The sequence below is a fragment of the Etheostoma spectabile genome, chromosome 22 (genome assembly GCF_008692095.1).
Source record: "Etheostoma spectabile isolate EspeVRDwgs_2016 chromosome 22, UIUC_Espe_1.0, whole genome shotgun sequence".
In the NCBI taxonomy this organism is placed as follows: Eukaryota; Metazoa; Chordata; class Actinopteri; order Perciformes; family Percidae; genus Etheostoma; species Etheostoma spectabile.
The window spans coordinates 9,350,906-9,370,930 of record NC_045754.1 but is presented as its reverse complement, the minus strand read 5'-3'; the positions used below and the strand labels follow the sequence as shown (position 1 = coordinate 9,370,930).

The following is a 20,025-nucleotide window of genomic DNA, read 5'->3' as shown; positions in this document are numbered from 1 at the left end:
TACACATTTCATCCCAGTAGATACACCTTAATATGTGTTGGGGGTACATGTTGCAGCAGAGTGGGTTCATCATAAGGAGACAAGACGCAGACATTATTGCATGATTTGAATAAAGTGACTCAGATGTGGACTAAGATGCTCATGTTTAGGTGTCACTCCTCTCCCTCTTACGTACGGTAACATTTCAAGTACATTAAAGGTAGAAATGACTCATACTTTCACTTAAAGGTGGATTTTTATTTTGATGATGTAGTACATGGTCATAAAGAGAGGGTAAACTCTGACCATGGTCTCAGGCTTTACTCAGAATCATTAAAACTAGTGCTATGGCACATTTTAACCCAAATGAATGCTTGTTATGGAAGATATTTCAGCATTACTGATGCTAAAGTGAACACATTCCACCAAAAAGTGTCATAACACACGTTTTGTGGATTGCGAATTAGATGTTTTTCTTTTAATATGAACCAGAAACCTTTAAAAAACATCAAGTGATGCACACAAACTTAATTTCCTACATGATAGTCTTCCTGAACATTTTTCTTGGAGCTGCGTGTAAGTACATTCAAAGCTACTTCCAAGTTCCTTGTATGGTTAAACATACTTGGGCAATGAAGATGATTGAGATTGTGATCCAATAATCCATTAATTAAATTATTGAGATAAGATTTTAATCAGTCCATGTGTGTGCTTTTGGACAATAAACTATCAAATGTAGACTATGTCTTTATGTGAATATCAAAGTAAATGTATCAATAATAGCAAATAAAAACAACTCTAATTAACATCCCAGTGGCAGTGTACCACAAATAGTTAAGTCTCTGCATTATTTCGTAATCATAACAGCATTATTTATTGTTTACATTGGGCCGATTTTTCGACCGGTTTTCCAGTCTCGCCGTGACGTCACGCGCCGTATCCCGAGCGCTCCCCCTGAGCGCGTGGCCCTGGTCGCGAGCACATGGAAGTGAGGTCGAGATTTTTGTCTGCGAGACGCGCGATTCATCATGAGAAAAAAGGAATATTAAAGCGACAAAGCAGCGACATGAACTGAGGTTGAAGCGGTAAGAGCTCTTTATGTGTCTTCTATCGATTGCATTCATCAGTTTTAACTAATTGTTTAATTATACACTGATTAATAGACGTGATGATATCATGCACTACAATCTCTTTATCTTTCTGTGTCTGAAGTAAACTTGATTTAAAGAGCAATGTTCGCTGTGGGCATCGAAACGACTTTTCGGAGCTTTAGTGTGATGGGATTGTGAAAGCTGTCTGGAACTATCTGAGGACAAGTGTTATTTTCGTCTGGCTTCTCTATTGTCTGTCCAACTGTTGTTAATAATACTGGAGATGTCTGCATGCATGTTCTGTGAGTCTGTTGTTGATGCTTGCTTAATGTTTTATGTTACTGTTTGTTTTCCAAGCCTTTATTCTCCACGGAGCACAAAGTGTAGAGCTGCTTCAAGCATTGTCAGTGTGATGGTACAGTGATCATAACAAAAGATGATTAAAAGCGTCTGTGATAGCATCAGGTAGTGCTCACGGCTCCCTTGTCCTGCATTTCTAAGCATTTTTATGTGGAGCTTGTGTGCAACAAAGGAATATTTCTTAACTATATATTATTCTTTTCCTGGCCTGTGAATGCACATCAAAAGCAGTTAAGCAAAGATGGTGGAGACATGAGGTAGGCTACAGTCACACAGACATGGGAGAACCACCAAAGATGGGGTTAGTGGGGATCCATTGTGTGGACTTTCTGGGTGGGGAGGACGGTGTATTGTGAGCAGGGGAAGTTTGCTGTAAGTGGCTGACCCGGGTTCAAGCCTCCATGACAACAGGCATCTACCCTCCCTGAAGTTTTTGTCCAGGATAACACTGAATCCCTGTGTGGAGATGATGTAATTTCGGGGGGAAAAAGAATCTAGGATCGTCAAAAGACGTCTACAGAGGGGCGTTTTACATTAAAACTGGGTTTGATTTGGATTAAAAGTAAAAGTGTTGTACAAGTCTTGGTTACAAATAACCACTGTTTCCAACCACATTACTGGGGCTGTATTTCACTCTTACCCATTGGCGTTTACCCCAGGTTTTACCCTAACCTTAAATGTGCTTTCACCTGCAAAACACCTACACTACAGAAATGATGCTTCCTTGGTCATCAAGAGTATCTGGAGAGCTTTTCTTTTTTTGCAAAATGACCCATAGTATTTCAGTTGCTTGCATCGATGAACTTTTTGATGGCTCCTGTTATTATTTCATACTTAATTACATGAATTGATTAAATCTTTCAGCATCAGGTAGAAGAACTGTTCTACTGTACCTGATGTAGAGGTATGTATAGAACTAGCCCCAGTTTATTCCTCTAATGCAGTGAATGTAAATAAAAACATTTACTCAAGTACAAATTTTAGGTAGGCCTACTTGTACTTGTTCTTCTTCTACTCCACTACATTTCAGAAGGAATTTTATTTTTACTTATACTTCACTACAGGTCACAACTATCCAGACTTATTCGCAAATGGATTTCCAAAGAGCGTTATCAGCGGTGCAGACCTAAATGCCTCTGCACGCAATTGAATACTGTAGACCTACAACCAATCAGAGCAATGGAAAACGCTAAGTGACACATATAAGCTGGGGCAGCTTGGTCTGTTTTAAAGCAGGAAACAATTTGTGAAAACATTTTAGGGCGAGAAATATGCAAATATGAACTGTGAAAGTATCAAATTTTACGCAAATGGTAACACATCAGAGGGAAAAACTGGGGCTGAAACAAATGATTGTTCTTTTTCAATTAATCTGGTGTATGAATTTGACTAATCATTCAGTCTGAAAAAATGTCAGAAAGTACATCTAAAGGACCAGCACTTTCACAAATGTCTTGTTTTGTCTGACAATCCAAAACACAAGATATTCAAGTTACAGGGATGTTAAACTGAGAAAAGAAGCAAATTCTCAAATGAGAAATTGGAAACACAAAATATTTGGCATTTTCTCTTGATAAAAGTCAAGGATGATTACCTATTACCAAATGCTTTAAATGGTGTAGTTCATTAAAAGTGACTCTTCTAGAGAGATATTGATGACACAGTTGAGTCATAGTCCAGAGATCCATTGCTAATTCTCGAGTAGGTTAGGGAAGTTTTCTTTCTGCATTGCTATGATTACATCAGCGCTCAGCTTGTCTGACATTTTGCAGTAAAGTTGTGTACATAAGAGTGTATCTGAGAGATCTGTGTGTTTTCCTGTCAAACTTACACCGAGCCAAACTTCACTGCCTCGCCACAACGACTGCACACATACTTTTCAGGTACTTTAGAGGCCCAGGAATACATGGAGGTCTGCTCTTATGTAATCTGTGTTTTTTAAAGCTGGACTTGATTAAAGCGGTTTTTACTCTTGAAGACAGAACTGTAGCCAGCTAGACTTTTCTGTCTGTCTGTGGCACTTTTTACAGCATCATTATTATCTCATGTCATTGCTTTCCTCTTTGGGAATGCGCTGCCTCATTTGCATGCTCTGTTTCTGAGCTGTCAGTGTGTTTTTATTGGTGGTGACAACCTCTGTTTGGCTGCCAGCGTCTTGCCTGCACAGTGTTTTCATTTTACCACGTGAGAGTATCTAGGAGTATGTTGCTTAGGAATGTGACACAGGTCCTCTTAAATGCAACACCACCATATACTTAACATGGAACTAAAGTGTGAGTTTTTTGTTAAAAAAAAAAAACACTTAATGATGATACTGCAACTTTTATGTATATTCTTTTTAAACCTTTTTTAGACTTATGTGTGGAATTAGCATGTAGCCTCAAACATCTGGGTGGGTGTTTTCCATGGCAACAGTGAGTTCAGTGGTGCCACACCTACTGAACTAGTCCTGTGTAGTAGGGCTGAACGATTTTGGAAAATAATCTAATTGCGATTTTCTTGTTTTTTTTATTTTTTCCACCAATATTGCTATTTAATATGCTTTTATTTTTTAAGCTCTTTGTCTTCTGTATTATTCAACAAAGTCAAGCAATAAATCATTATATAGTATGAACAACACAAGATTACATAGATTAAACAAACTGTTCTTTCGGAGGCCAGGTCTGTATGTGATGATGACATTATGTGATGCATGAATTCATATGAATGGCATCTTTTATTTAACTACTTCAATCACAGTAGCATGAGGAGCACTGACCAAGCCCGGTGGAAACGTTCATATGAAAGTCAGAAACAAATCACACAAACTAAAGTGCAGATTGCAGAAATATAAAAACAAATATGTGGCTTTACCACACTTAAAATTTACATTATTATTTAATGTATTAAACATGTAAACATGGGGATTGCACTTTTTAACACTGTATTTTGACGTTACTAGACTTTACTTTAGTTGCGTGGATGACAGCGTCAACGTTGCACTTGCTCAGAGAGGCTATCGTTACGTTAGTATTAGCATCTGCTGGTGGTCTTGTCGTGGGACTAACTTTACTAATAAAACCGTTGAAACACCACGGCCACCCTGCTGTAAAAAGCTCCTAGAACATCATTTATCAGAGTCTGGTAGTTACCCCTCTCCGCAGTAGGCTCCTCCACTCCATATCTTTGTAACGGAGCTAGCTAACTGGAGCTAATCATTGCTAACCGAGTCTTCAGTACTCCATGCCTGAATCCATTAACTGCATGTATGGACTCAAGCCTAAATAAAACCCTTCATTTTATTAAAGTAAGTGCTGTCAAACGATTAAAATATTTAATCACATTAATGTCATGGTTAACTTGTAATTAATCGCACATTTTTATCTATTCTAAATGTCCCTTGATTTCTTTTTGTCCCATTATTTTATTTTTTCTCATTTTAATGCTCTCATTAACATGGAAAAGTGGATCGGCTTGCTTTGTACAAATGTTTTGTTTTATTGAAAACATTGGCATATAGCCTACTGTAGTGTTCATTTCCACACTTAACTTTCTCACTTGGAGCAGTCATTCACTCAAATGCCGCGAATAATCTCTCACACAATGTAACACTATCCATCAATAAAAGGGAAAAAATTGTCCTGACGAGGGGGCGGAGAATTAGCATCAGCTGTGTGCTTGGCCATCAAGTGGTATTTCAGACTGGATGTGCTGCAATGGTAGCTCAGTTCACAACAACAAAACACACAGATCCCTTTGGTCTTGTCAATGGAACCATTTGGCAAATTTAAAGAAGTCAACTTTCCATCCAGAACCTTATTGGCATCCATTTCGGCGTCTCACGCTTGCCATCCATTCAGAACCTAACGTTACTACTCTTTGGCTAGCTCGCAAGCCCAAACAAGTGTGTGCGGTCTGCCTATTGTTTTGTTTTCTGGTCTAGCTAGATCCGGTGTGGTGTAGTTTTTCTAACGTCACTAGTTGTTGCAACAGCATGGGAAAAAAAACTTCAAAGTTTGCTAGGCCAAAAAGAACGTTAATCTTACAATAAAAAAATTGACGCTGTTAAAATGGGTTTGCGTTAACACCATTAATAACATGTTTAACTGACAGCACTAATTAAAATTTAGACAACTTAGAGTTGTTTGAATTACAAAATCTGCTCAAGGTACGGCGTCGTGTTAGCGTACCAAGTTGATGCTTTCTCTGTGGAGTGCAGACTGATTTGAGAGTCACGTGACCAAATTTTTTGTGTGTGTTTGTGTGTGTTTTTTCCTAGATGTTTCCGCCTTTGCGATTAGGAATTGTGTTTTAACTTACCTCTATTATTGCAAATGCGATTAATTGTTCAGCCCTAATTAAAATCACAAAGTGCTTAACAATAAAATTAAATCCAATACAAAAAATTAAAAAAAACCAATGGGAGGGAAAAAGATTGATAAAGAATTCTCACAGAAGGCTGGCCAGCTCAGGGGTATCTCCCTCTCGTCTTGTCCCAAACTCTCGTACCTACACTCAAATCTGAGATTTCACAATGGCAATCGGGTAAAAGAGACAAATTTAGCCATGTAGCGTCATAGAGTTCCATTCATTTTGCACTTGTCTGCGATCACCCTCAGTGGAACTCTTGTGGAACTGCAACCAAATTCGATACGATGGGGCTAAATAGGGAGTGAACAGGCTCTCCGTAGACGGGTTCGGCTCGTATCGACTCTAAATGTCTGGTATTGACATCCCTATTCTCCGCTAAACTTTACTTTGCATTTGTTATTTTCAAAACCTGCTGAGTCATTGACAGTTCTCACACACGCATTTTTGTTCCAGATTATAGGAAGGAGGAGGTTTAGCTAGCATTAGCTTTCTTGCTTAAATGTGTCCAGTTGTGGGGACAATAAAAGACCAGCTATATAAGGATATACAGTAAGCTATATACAGATTCTTTGCACACACAAAATTAATAATTTTGGTTTGACTTTAATAAGGATTCATTCCAGATAGTCCTAATTTTGTTAAAAGTTAAGCCTACAAATCATTACATTTACTAGGGGTGCACAATTCAGAAAATTAAAAAACGATTCTCGATTTTAAAAATGATTCACAGTATGTAAATGTAGTTACTAGTATACACGTCATTACAAGCTGAAACAAAATAGATTTTTGGATTCAAAAAGGATTCAAAGGATTGATTTTGAATCTGTAGAGCTTGAATCTTGATACAAATGTGAAATTGATTTTGTTTTTGCACGCCCCTAATTTTTACCTTGTATATATTAGTCATCATCTTTTTCACAACTTCACTGTTTGCAAATAATGTACAGTACGTACTTGAGATTAATGTCTGCCTAATGTTTTTCTCAAATTTATATAAGTAAGTATGCCTTAGTACTGTCTTAGAAAGAGACCTTTTGGAGCAGTAGTGTGGGGAGCTCACAGCCATGTCTGGCTGTTATGTAACAGTATTGGTCCCTCTGGTGAATGATGTCATTGGCTAACCTCATATGCTTTTTAAATATAAAAAATGTATACATTCAATATCCAGTTAAAAAAAACCTCATTTATAGCTTTTCTATTTTAGCTTGATGTTTTCTTCCAGATCCAGTAACACCATTGCCTATTAGCTTCCCTCTAAAAGGTATAGCGTTCAATTTCAACCATCATAGTCTCAAAGAAAGTCATTCTGACAAGCCTTTCTTTCGCATATCAACTTTCAAATGCAGTACTGATGGAATAAAGCTCCTGTTGCTGGTCATTTTCTTTGTTCTATTTGAATGCAGTGGGCGTCAGTGCATAGCAGAGTGCGTTGTCATGTGCAATACTGTACCGACGATCCTCATCAAAGCAGGATGCTCCAGCTGGATTAGAGCTCGCAGGGTTTCCCGTCAGCATGCTGTGTGTAGACCTTCACACAGGAGGCCAAGAGGAGGGCAGGTTTTTAAAGCCAAGTCCTGGTGGAGAGGAATGCTGCAGTATACAGTAGATACAATTTTATATATACAATTATATATTGTAGTTGTAAGTAAAACCAATGACATAATTATCTATTTTTAATTCATCTCGCGACAGATTGGCAAATACTGTACCGGTCAAAAGTTTGTGGTCACTTAGAAATTTTCTTGAACTATATTATAGACAGAATACCAGCTGAGATCTGTTGCATTGTTTTTTTTTAACCAGGGCAGCAGTGTTCAGATTACATTATGTGCTTACATAAATGCAAAAGGGTTCTCCAACGTTTTCTCAGTTAGTTTTTTAAAATGACGTCAGATTAGTGAAAATCAGGTGCCATTGGAAGAATGGTTGTTGATAATGGATAATGTAGATATTGCATTAAAGATCTATATATATATATATATATATATATATATATATATATATATATATATATATATATATATATATAAAGCAAGGAATCTGTGGCATGTGTGAAATTGTAGGTTCCTATTAGATTTGTGCTTAATGATATTCATCTTGGTACTCAACAGTAAAACAAAATCATAATTGTATGAAGAATATAAATAATAAATAACAATAACCAGTAGCTGTAGCCTTACAAACGGCTAATGACAAACCACTTTAACTCCTGTGTGAATGTATTAGTGGATGTGGCTTGGCTTCATAGTTTTGATTGATGACTCTGGCTGCAGGTGACTTGCATATTGAAAATTCCATGAATGCCAAGCATTTGCATTTTGGGACTAAAGTGTCCGTGCACATTAACATCTCACTCCAAAAAAAGGAAGTACAGACTCAGTGTATCAATTTGTCATACTTATGTCCAGCCTTGAGTCGCTCTATACAAGTGAATGAAACTGATGTCCTGTGACCTTCTTTATGCATCTGACAGAACTCAATGTTCCTGGAGTTTTAAAACTGAATATATGACTAGAAAATTATCGTAACCTGGTATTGTCAGATAATTTTTTTCTGTTATAAATATTCATTCTGCATCTTTAAAGCAATTAGTTGAGGGACTGCTTTCACTATTTGTTCCCCTTTAGCTACACTATGCAGTGAGTCAGTCCACCACTTTAGTGCAGACTGAAATATCTCTACTACTCTACTCTAACTACTGGATGGATTGCCATTTACAGACATTTATGGTGCCCTAGAGCGCACTGACCTTTCCTCTGGTACCAGCAGATTTCAGTGTTGTTCAGTTAAATGTTTCCACAACTATTGGATGGATTAAAATGTATTTTGGTGTCATGTCCCCATATACAGGATTACCTGTATTAACTTTGGGGATTATCATTACAAGTAAAATGTGTCCAATATTGCAGTTTATGACCTGAAAAACTAACAAAAGTAAAAAAAGATTTTTTTTTAGCCTGAGCTGTACTAGTGCTATATTAGCATGCTAACACAAGATGTTAAACATCCTAAACATTCCTGCTAAACATTAGCATGTTAATTGTGGGCAAGTTAGCATGCCAATATTAGAATTTAGTTTGTCTTGTTGGTAAAAAAGAGTTGCCTCTCATTTTAGACAGAAAAAAACTTTAAACTTAAATGAACAGTTCACCCAAAAAATAAAAATTAAACATATTTTTCCTCTTAGTGCTATGTCTCCAGTACCTAGTGTTGGAGATGTTTGCCTTCTCTTGACTATAACTAAATGGTACTCTTGAAAAAAAAAATTTGTCTTTTGTACTGAACTACACCAATTGTATGACAACATTAATGGCATCTTCAGCCCAGATTTAACGTTAGCTAGCTTAGAGCTAGCAGTATTCGGAATAAACAAATCTCCACAGGCTAGCAATGCTTGACCACAAGGGACCTCTGTATACAGTTGCTGTGTGTAGTTCAGTGGAAAGGATATAGTTTCTTCATGAAACTGCTCAATGTATGTGGATTATCTTTCTGGAAAGAGACATTGCTGTTGAGTTTTTAAAATATATTTTTGAGGCATTTTCTGCACCACGACCCAAGTGCCGTCTAGTTCCCTTATATTCAAGGGTAGGCAGACATCACCATGGCCGATTACTCAAATACTGGGCAACTCGCACCGAAACAATCTAAATTTATAAACATAACTATGTAGTTTTAATTTTTCGGTGAATTGTTACTTTAAGCATGTCACGTAAAAGAAAAAATGTGTTTAATCAGCAAATGCTGCCTTCCACCGCTCAGACATCTTAGAACTCCAGAACTAAAACAAGCACCAACATCTCTACTTAAACTTTGTCAGGTTTTATTGTTTTCTGTGGTTAAAATAAACCATTCCGCATCTGTTTTTACTAAGAGAATGCAGTCTAGCGTGTACTTTTATTAGTATTATTGTCAAATAAAAATACCTTTTTTCACTGTGGTAGAATTAGTTAGCTCACAATAATTAGTCTACATTATGTGGGTCTACAAAGACATATCCTGTATCCTAGAGTTACCTCGCCTTTACCTTTTGAACCCCACTTATATTAAGTGCAATACAAAAAACAATAACACCGCTTTCTATGGCTGTACCATAATATATTAAAGATTATTCTTTTGGGCATTTTTAGGCCTTTTAATCGACAGGACAGATGAAGATATGAAAGGGGAGAGAGAGGGGGAGTGACATGCAGCAAAGGGCCGCAGGCCGGACTCGAACCCAGGCCTGCTGCGTCGAGGAGTAAACCTCTATATATGGGCACCCGCTCTACCGACTGAGCTATCTGGGTGCCCCGTACCATAATATATTAAATGGAAAATTGTACATGCCGTGTGTTTTGTCCGTATAAATCACTGAATGGATTTAATGGAATTCATTGCATGACATCTGTCTTTTCACTTTCTCTACTTACTACAAGTAGCTTGGCACAGTTTACGCCACCAAATGACATAAAAACACAAGAGGTCAGAGTGAACTATCAATCATAAGATAGAGGAAATGTGATCTTCAGCAGCTGTCAGACAGACTGCCGGTGCAGCCCGACAGGTAGATATCTGGTTGCTCACACCAAACATTTACACCTAAATGTTAGCGTGGAATGCAACATCAAAGAGGAGGCAAACCCTGCTCTACTTCCCAGGTTCTCCGGGTGAGATGAGTCAGTCAGCAAACAATGTGTTTGATTTTGCTGTCAGTTTACCTTGGCAGTGGAGGGGGAAGAACAGACACAAACGATTTGTTTGACAGTGTTTATGTGTCTTGCAACTGTGCTAGTGGAAGGACTTTGAGTTTGAAAGGAAACATGCCCACACATTTAATAATCAGTGTTGAGCTGAAAGGGCAGAGAATAAGCGCAAGACAGATACACCTTTTGTTTCCCCGCAGGAGTGAAAGGTAAAGCCCACATGCCGTTGCAATGATGCTGACGCATGCCGACTCTATGCACATAAAATGAGTAATATTGACATGTTACCAGAATTACTACGTAAACCAACGTTGGTGGCTTTTTGGCATTCAATAGATCCCAGTGGTTCCCAACTTGGGATGAATCTAAGGGCTGAGAGGCCATGCGATGATAACCAGGAGAAAAAAACAACTACAGTGAGAAATGTGAAATATTGTATTTTTACCTCTTTAGGCCTCAAGAGAGAGGCCTAAGAGAATGTCCTACACAACTTAAAGCACATTTGCAAAAATGTTTGTTTATTGAACACATTTTATTTTCTTCCTCTCATAAGAAATTAAATTGTGTTGCTGCAAACTTTGACATCAGTGTAACCACAAACACTTTGGAAAATCTGTCACATTGCCATTTCACTTTTATTTATTGAGCTATATTTGCGATGTTTTTCCTTTTTAATTACAGGAAAGTTCATCCTTATTTATTACAAAGAGAACCAGACAGTACAACACAGGATCACATATTACCAGTGAAGGTCACAGTGCAGTTTAATGATCATTAAAGCACCGTTGATGAAATATTTATAGTGTCTTGTCAGTGCCAACACTCTCCATCACTCATCAGGGGTTGGAGGTCAGGCTGCTGTTTGTCTGGCAGAATTCATCAGACTGATTTAAGTCCCTGCGAAAGGTTAATGTAGCTTCACTCCTTGGAGCAAGACTGGCCTGCCATGGTCGTATTTGCCAAATGAGGAATTGTTTAAGTGCAAAGGTGAGATCTTTTGCTTGCAGGTTGTTCCTTCTTTAGGTGGAAACAACTTTCTCACCTTCTAGAAGATACCACCACGAGACATGTCTGCGACTGTCCTACAGTGTGTTTAGGTGTCCCACAACATCCTCTGACACCTAGTCTTCACCAAATACAGCTTGGTCCCTGTTCAGACAACCTTGGGTTGTCACTCAGGAGTTGTCTGTCTGGATGAATTGAAGCAGGCGTGATAGAGTTGAGGGAGTCTGCAACATAACCGACAATACACCAGTTAAAGGAATCCGTCATCTCATGACAGGAAAGATAACTTAAGGTATATATGTTTGTGTTTACAGTGACATTTAAAGGTTTTGTGCCTTGCCTTCAAATTAAATGATTTGATTTGGGGCATTTTAAAGAACATTCACTTCCCACTTCACAGAGCTCAGCCTTCGTTCTTTCCTACTTGAATCAGATGGGGAGCCTTGAACGCACTGAACCCCCTCCCTTTTGATGTGCTGACTGTCTGTCCCCGGGGTGGTTTTGATTGCCTCTTTACTCGCCTCCTATGTAAGTCAATAGGAGTCAGCTTGCCATCTGTGGGAATTGATACCTCTGCTGAATCATACTATTAAAGTTCTTCTCCATCTTCCTTTCCACATCTCAGCCTGCACCCTCTCACTCTGTTCTTCTGTTCCCTCCCCCCAGTCTATTTCTGAGGGGACACGTCTAATCTTACTGCTAGATGCATGAGACATGTTTGCCAATTGGAGCTAAGGCCGCGTTGAGTCTGAAAATAGACCACTCCATTACAAAAAGGTGCTGGTGAGAAGATGAAATACGAACGTCATAGTCCATTTTTAATAATGCATCAATGCCTTAGACGCAACAGAGGTTTAGAGTACTATAAAACAGGATTGTACAACTGCAAAGTTTTCACAGTAGCAAAAAGTTGTTTTGTTTGTAAATGCTTTCTCTTTTAATGATCTGGTGACACCTCAGATTTATTTTGCAGTCCTCTGTGAGGATCTGTACCTCTAGCTTGGGAAGATTTCTAATGATTGTGGTGAGAGAATTTCAGTAAAATATAACAATTTATTTATAAACGCATTAGTCTGAATGATTCTTAATTCAGGTCAAAATCAATGTAAATTTCTTAATTTTGGGTTAGCTGTTTTAGAAAGCCAAGTCAAGCTGAAGTCCTTCAGTCACTCAGTACTAAAGGTGCCCCTAAAACACATTCTTATTTATAGGTGGGATTAATGGCAGCCCATAAATTCCCCTGCTCCTCCTTTCTCAGAGGACAGTTGTGAAAACATTGAGATCGACAACAGAGGAACAGAAGCTGCAGCCAGCCGACACCTCCAGCCTCTAATGGAGATACAGTGTGAGGAGGAGGAAGAGGAGGAAGAGAGTTTGTGCCACTGCTGACTTGTCACTGCAAGCCCAGCAGGCTCATCCTGCTCTTGATTAATGGAGCTGTCTGCTGGGCCTCGCAGGAGAAGACTAGGGCTGCTTTCCCATTCACTGAAGCACCGTTTATTTGCCCACAACAGATGGGGCCCCCTGGGGCCCACGGCTCGTTTGCGCCTTATGCGCTCAGCATCCTTCATCTTAATCAGTGAACAGGTGAACAGGTTCCTGAGCACAGCCACCTGACCTACAGGGGACCTCTGTAACTCGTCCATCTTCACAAGTTACCCTAAAAAACAACGGCTCATTGCTCTGCTATTGTCAGGTAGATTCTCTCTTTTCCTTATTTGTCCCCACTCTGCAGGAGGACAACACGCTGGCAGAATGACAATGACAATAGTGCTGTCATTCTTCAGGGTCTTAATGTAGTAGATATTTCTCAGACATTTGTCACTTGTGTTTTTGCAGATGTTCTATTTATGCTGCTATAACCCATGAGAACCCTATTTTAACAATGAGCTTGAAGCCCATGGTGTTGGTTTAGGGCCCATCCCAATCCACTTTTGCTATTTTAACAGTAGAAAAAAGTGTGTGTGTGTGTGTGTGTGTGTGTGTGTGTGTGTGTGTGTGTGTGTGTGTGTGTGTGTGTGTGTGTGTGTGTGTGTGTGTGTGTGTGTGTGTGTGTGTGTGTGTGTGTGTGTGTGTGTGTGTGTGTGTGTGTGTGTGTGTGTGTGTGTGTGTGTGTGTGTGTGTCTGTGTACGCGCGGTGCAGAAGCCTAGGCACATTTTGCTAATGTGAAATGCTGCGCTATTGACTTTAGAGCAGGTTTTGGGTCAATGTTGCGAAAACTTCCCGCTGTTTTAAGATAGCAATATGCCAAGAATTCACCTGATCACACCTCTCTGTAAGACCAGCACAACCATGGGCGCAGGTGCATTTGAAATGCACTTGTATTTGCATTTAAACGAAATGGACGCTGGACGGTCTTAAAACGGCAAAGCCACTTGCGTTTTCTGTTCAAGCTTCTCAAATTGGAAGGTCTATCTTTTTAAATCATTGTGAATTCATAATCCTTGGATTTTGGACTGTTGTTTGGACAAAACAGGTGTTAGAAAATGTTAATTTGGGCAGAGCTGTGGAAGGCAGAGCTACAGCGGATCAAGTTTCTCATCCAAGTGGTATTTGATGGCTTCCCAGCCCATCAAACCTTCACATATGGGGCAAAGTGGAGTCACCAGCATGTCCACTGTGCTCCAAGCGTGGAACCCTAGAGCACATTCTGAGTTGCTGCTCAAATGCACTGGGAGAGAAAAGGTACAGGTGGAGACATGACCAGGTGCTGAAGGCCATCGCTGAAGCCATTGCTGCCTGAATTGAGTGGGCCAATCAGTTCCGTCCCTCCAAGCAAGCCATCACCTTTATTAGAGCTGGAGAACAGCCAAGACCAGCTGCCAAAACATCTGCAGGCATCCTGTCTACTGCGAGGGATTGGCAGCTGTTGGTGGACCTGCAGCAGCAACTCAAGTTCCCCAACCCCATTGTGACCACCACCTTAAGACCAGATCTTGCTTTCTTGTCTGAGTCCACCAAACAAGTGGTTCTGTTGGAGCCAACAGTCCCTTAGGAAGACTGCCTAGGAGAGGCCTTTGAAAGGAAGCACGACGGACTGGTCAGAGAGTGTTGACAACCCGGATGGAGAGCAAGGTCTCCCCCAATGGAGGTTGTAGCAGGGGCTTTGTAGCCTGATTCCTGTTCAGAGCCTTCAGTCTGTTAGGCATCAATGGATGAGGTGAAGAAGCAAAGAGCCATCCACATATTCCACTGAAGCAGCAGAGAAAGCCTGATCATCCTCAGCTGGGTCGCCTGGATAAGGATGCATAATGTTGAAAGACCAGAAACACCCAATGATTCCATAAACATCTTAAAGCCAGTAAACACATATCTGAGGAGCTAAAACAAAGATTTAGGCATTTTTGCAGTTATGCGACTTTTGTAAACCTTGCAGTCCTCTCCACAATATGCAGATACAATCTATTTAATCTACTGACCGACACCTCCCAAGGGAATTAAGTTTCAGGAATGCCTCAGACAGTAACAGCTTCAGGTCAAGACCTTCTGAGTTGGATACAAGTAGCATGTGCCCAATCCAAACGCTGTAAAAGCCCATTAAACATTTTCTGGTTTCAGTGTTTTTGTGCCAGAATTAGTTTTTTCTTATGCACTTGTAGAATCTAATCACCAGCTTCTGCCAAATGAGTCAACTGCAGCACCAGACTGAATAAAAATGCCTCGTCCCAAAGCGTCTGTCTTCCGCCATGTCTCCTGAGCCTTTCATTCACACAGCAGATTGTCTTTGTTTGTTTCTGATTCAAGATGAATTCTACATCTTGGATCAAGAAGACAGTTTAGAAACTCCCAGTTAATTTTTACAACTGTACAAATCTTTTGTTTTAACCCTCCGATTTTTGAGAATTGAACATGTCTTTTCCTCCTCCTCTCTTCTGCGGTGACATTGGACATTGTTTCCCCCTTCCTGCTGATGGCTGTTGTTTCTTTTCACAATCGGGGAGAAGCAGGAGGGAATTTTTCAGTTGCTGCTGATTCACCACAGATTAGATTGCTTCCCCCTGGACTGCAATTGCTTAGTTTCACTCTGTAACATGACATGAACATGAAGCATTTATAGTTAGGGCTTTAATTCATGCCATTATACATGGGTGTTTTTAATATGAAGGAAAAGCTCTTCTGTGTCTTATAACTGGTTCGTATATTGATTAAAGACTGTGTCCAAATTATTTGCGACCGATTTAGCTGGTGACATTTATTAATAGCTTCCTTCCCCTAATTATTTTCTCTGTCAGTTGAACTCTTGCTACTCTCTGACTGACCATGCACTTTTTCTACTTAGTGGGGAATAAAACAGATGCTTCATTTATGAGAATTAGCTCGCTCTCTAAATGTAAACTGATTAAGGATTAGGAGTAAGACTGTAGAGTCAATCCTGCTCTCACAGCTCTTTTTCCTCACTGCTCACTTTGTCTTCACTCTTTAAATCCTGCCTCCCTTTTTTTCCTGCCGCACACATCTAAAATATTGCCAAAACTCTCTTCCCATAATTTTGGCTCAACAATGCTTTATATTGGCAGAAAAATGGCACAGGGGCAGTTTTGGTTACACTACTACAGAAGGAAGCGGTTTAAAGCCAACAGATTTTCACACCTCTGACACCATTTGGCGTTCACTAAATACAGGTCACAGGATTAATTGTTGCTATGCCTAGTGCTCCGTTCTTACACAGGCAGTTTACAATGATAATGTTGGCAGATTTGACACTCAAAGTTCTTATTAATTTTTTAAACAGAAGGTCATTGATTTTACACAGAGCCAGACAAAAGGATTCTCATTTCTAGGTGACAAACGTCGATTCCAGATTTATCAGCTGTAGCTACAGCCGCTAACTAATTAAGATAACGTTAATCTCATCTCCATGAGTTGGGTGAACACTGTCTCCTGCTTACTTTTTAGTGCATCCAGCTTACTTGTTTTAGGGGCTTTTTAGGCCCTTGATGGCCAAGTAGATTTTCATATATTATGAATTTACCATGGTACTTGGGTGCATAACAATAAACATAAAACAATATATAAAAAACATATAAAGCAAACACTGCAAAAGGCAAGAATCCTATATTTACATGGAAAACTTGTGTTTGTCATATGTAAAACATTAGTTTTTCAAGTGTATGTATGGATTTTTAAACGTGTAAATAAATCTGTAAATGTGTACTTACACGTGTCTATAGTTTTCGCTATAGGAGCTGGAAATACAGATAAGTCTTTTTACACAAGAATGTTTCTCTTCTGCCATGACAGAGATTAACAAATGTGCGTGGAGATTTGTCTGTAGCACTGTGCTTGCACTGTGCCTCAGTAGCAATACAGCCTACAGGCTGATGTGTAGCAAGAGTCACGTGGAAAAAGACACTTGAGAGGTCTGATGAGTTACTGATGACTTATCTGTATTTCCAGCTCTTGGAGAAAAATACTTTGACTTTTCAGCCAAAAATATCTATTTAACACAATCACATATTTGTTTAGATATTTACAGATTTGTGTATGCATTTACAGATTTCTCTACACACACATAGATCTATGTACACATTCACACATATGTCTACACATTTACAAATCTCCACACTTGCAAATCCGTATGCAGATTCTTGGAATTTATTTTACACATATACAAATCTAATTACACACACAGATTCTTTTTCACATTTGCAAGTTCCTGTACACATATATCAGTATGCATTTAGAGATTACTTTACACATGTACAAATCTGATTTTACACACACACACACACACACACACACACACACACACACACACACACACACACACACACACACACGGAATGAGATACAGTTGGTTTCACAACTCTCCACACACATTTGCAAATAATTTGCTACAATAATTGCCCCCACACCCTCCCATCAAACCCTCAACTGTGACAGAAATTAAATTTGAAACTGAGAAAAAGTGACATGGAGAAGTAAATCAGAAAATTGTCATTGAGAAACACATCAGAATGCTAAAAATATAAAAATGAAATATTTTTTCATAACTTTTTTCCATCAGCCACCACCTATTCAGACTCAATGTCACTGCCTTTTCACATGTCCAGATGTCCTACATTTCTTTCAGCAATCCCTTTCATTAGGCTCAGACAGGCCACCTGTAAAGTGGAGACATCAATTAGCTTGTTTATTTCTAATTTAATCAATAGATGGATATTTTTTAATCCCCAAAAACTGGGAAATTATGGTGTTACAGTAGCAAACATACATCAGTCACACAGCACAGAATATAAATGAAATACTAGGATACAATATACATACACACAATGTATGTATATGTAAAATGTAAATAAACCAATTGTGCAGGTTGCACTTAGTGCAGTATTGTGGTGTCTCAGAGTCTTATCTAGCACCCAGTGATGACGTGTTAAAGAGTTTTATTGCCTGTGGTAGGAAGGATTTCCTGTAGTGGTCCATCGAAGCTGTCGGAGCCTCTTAGAGAAGCTGCTCCTCTGTTGGACCAGTGGGGGGTGGAGAGGGTGGTCGGGGTTATCCATGATAGATAAGATATGATAGTTTGTTCAGTGACCTCCTCTCCACCACAGCTTCAAATATCTCCTGTTTGCAGCCAATCACGAAGCCAGCCTTCCTGATCAGTTTGTTCAATCTGTTTGTGTTGCTGGCTCCAATGCTGCTGCCCCAGCAGACTGGTAGAACATCTCCAACATTCTGCTGCACACGGTGAAGGATCTCAGCTTCCTCAGGAAATAGTCTGCTCATCCCCTTCTTGTAAACAGCAGTGCTGTTGATCTTCCAGTTCAGCCTGCTGTCGATGTTGACACCCAGGTATCTGTACTCCTCCACCATGTCCACGTCTCTTCCCAGGATGCAAAGAGGCTGCGGAGCCGTGCCCTACCTCCTGAAGTCCATCACCCTCTCTCTGGTCTTATCCACGTTCAGCAGCAGGTGATAATATAACGACATATAATACATAACATTAAATATGGTTTTCCTTACTCAGGTTAATGTGCTTGTCTGTGCAGTGGGTATAAACCTTGGTGATGTTTTCTAATTGTGACATGACCTTTTTTTATTTGTGTCGTTGGCAATCTGAAGAGGACAGGGCCCAGTAGTCTCGTCCTCTGTCTGTGTGATCTTCATACACGGTTGGCTAGTTAGTGGGGAAGCATACAATTCGTCCTTGGGGAAAAAACTTTATTAATAGTTGCTCACCTTGAGAGATTGTTGGCATTTAAATGTTTGCTATTTTCCTGCAGGGAACAGGTTTGAGTAGTTTCCCTGTCTGGTTTTCCATTGTTTTAGTTCAGTGAGGGTGGGGCCAGGAGGGCTATATAAAGCCACTTAGACTTTGACTATGGGAGAGTTCTTGTTGACAGCAGCTTGCTGAGAGGCAGTTATTTTTCTCTCTTTATTTTGGTTAATAAAACCGTGGCCCTTTTTTGCATAGGCTTCTGCCTCCTGAGCTATTCTTCAATTCAACATCTTTTCTACTGAAATGCCAGACAGCCGCAATACAATCTCTCATTTATGTAGAATTAATGCAGATAATGCTTTTACTGACAACGTAACAAATGCTCCTCAACTTTGTAAGAAATGCTTAGTTAGCTTAATACCAAATATAGTGTGCTAATTAGTCGGACATGCTTACAGAGCAGACAAATATTTAAGTGTTTAATTCCTTACACTTTCACGCTCATGTTTTTGGTTTTCAAAGACTATAAAAAAAGACAACATCGCTCCGACAAGCAGGGAAATCCAAAGTTTAGCAGAGCTAGTTACGGTTGCCAAGCTGTGATTGGACAAACGTTGTTCGGGGAGGATTTAGAGAACAGTCAATCAAGAAAAAAGAAAATCTCGCTACATGCCTTTGTAGACCTCCTTCTTTTGTGGTCGTGAATGGTACGCTCACAGCTGATCAGATGGCTCTTTGTCTGTTATACCCTCACATGGTATTCCAGCTCACCTCCGTTTAATCTCTTTGGGCCTGAGCCAACTCTAAATGCACAGATTGTCTGTTTTCACAGAGACAGCAGTGTCAGCAGGGCTGCTTCTCCGCTGAGCCCCTTGTGCAGACCCCGGGTCGCTGCCTCCCATGCCCTGAAAAGGAGGTTGAACCTGTGGGACCGGCGCTGTAAAGTGGCCTGGTACTCATCAGCCACTGGAGGTGTTTTGTCTAAAGCTCTTTCATTCATTTACTCCGCTGTGTGAGTGTGCCTTTACATTAAACAAGCAAGGGCTGACGTGTAAATATTTAGCCTTCCCTGTTTGAGTGAGTTCAAAGGCGGCGGAAGAAATGGATGGGGGGGGGGGCATGCTCCAACTTCTGCAACCAGATAAAAGAAGCAGAATTAAATGTCCATAAAGAAGCTTCACAGCCAAACCTACAGTTTCATTGTGAAAGGGCAGCAATTAATCACAAAGACGTCACCACAGCTTCCAGTTTGTCCCTTGAGTTTCCCACCACCCATTGTTGATTAATGTACCTCGGATTTGAACTCCACTGTCCTGTAAACTAGGTTAGCTTTTGGATATTCTACAAAATGACAGGCATGTTGGGATGTGTAAGAGAAAGGGTTACAAGGGTCTG

General features: G+C 39.7%; 1 long non-coding RNA gene across 1 annotated transcript in view; it reads left to right on the top strand.

Moving 5' to 3' along the window:
- The first annotated feature begins 898 nt into the window (after positions 1 to 898).
- Positions 899 to 20,025, top strand: part of LOC116672392 (uncharacterized) — a 33,887-nt gene continuing 14,760 nt past the window's right edge. The window contains exon 1 of the long non-coding RNA XR_004327543.1: positions 899 to 1,064. This is a non-coding gene — a long non-coding RNA (uncharacterized LOC116672392). The remainder of the gene's footprint in view (positions 1,065 to 20,025) is intronic.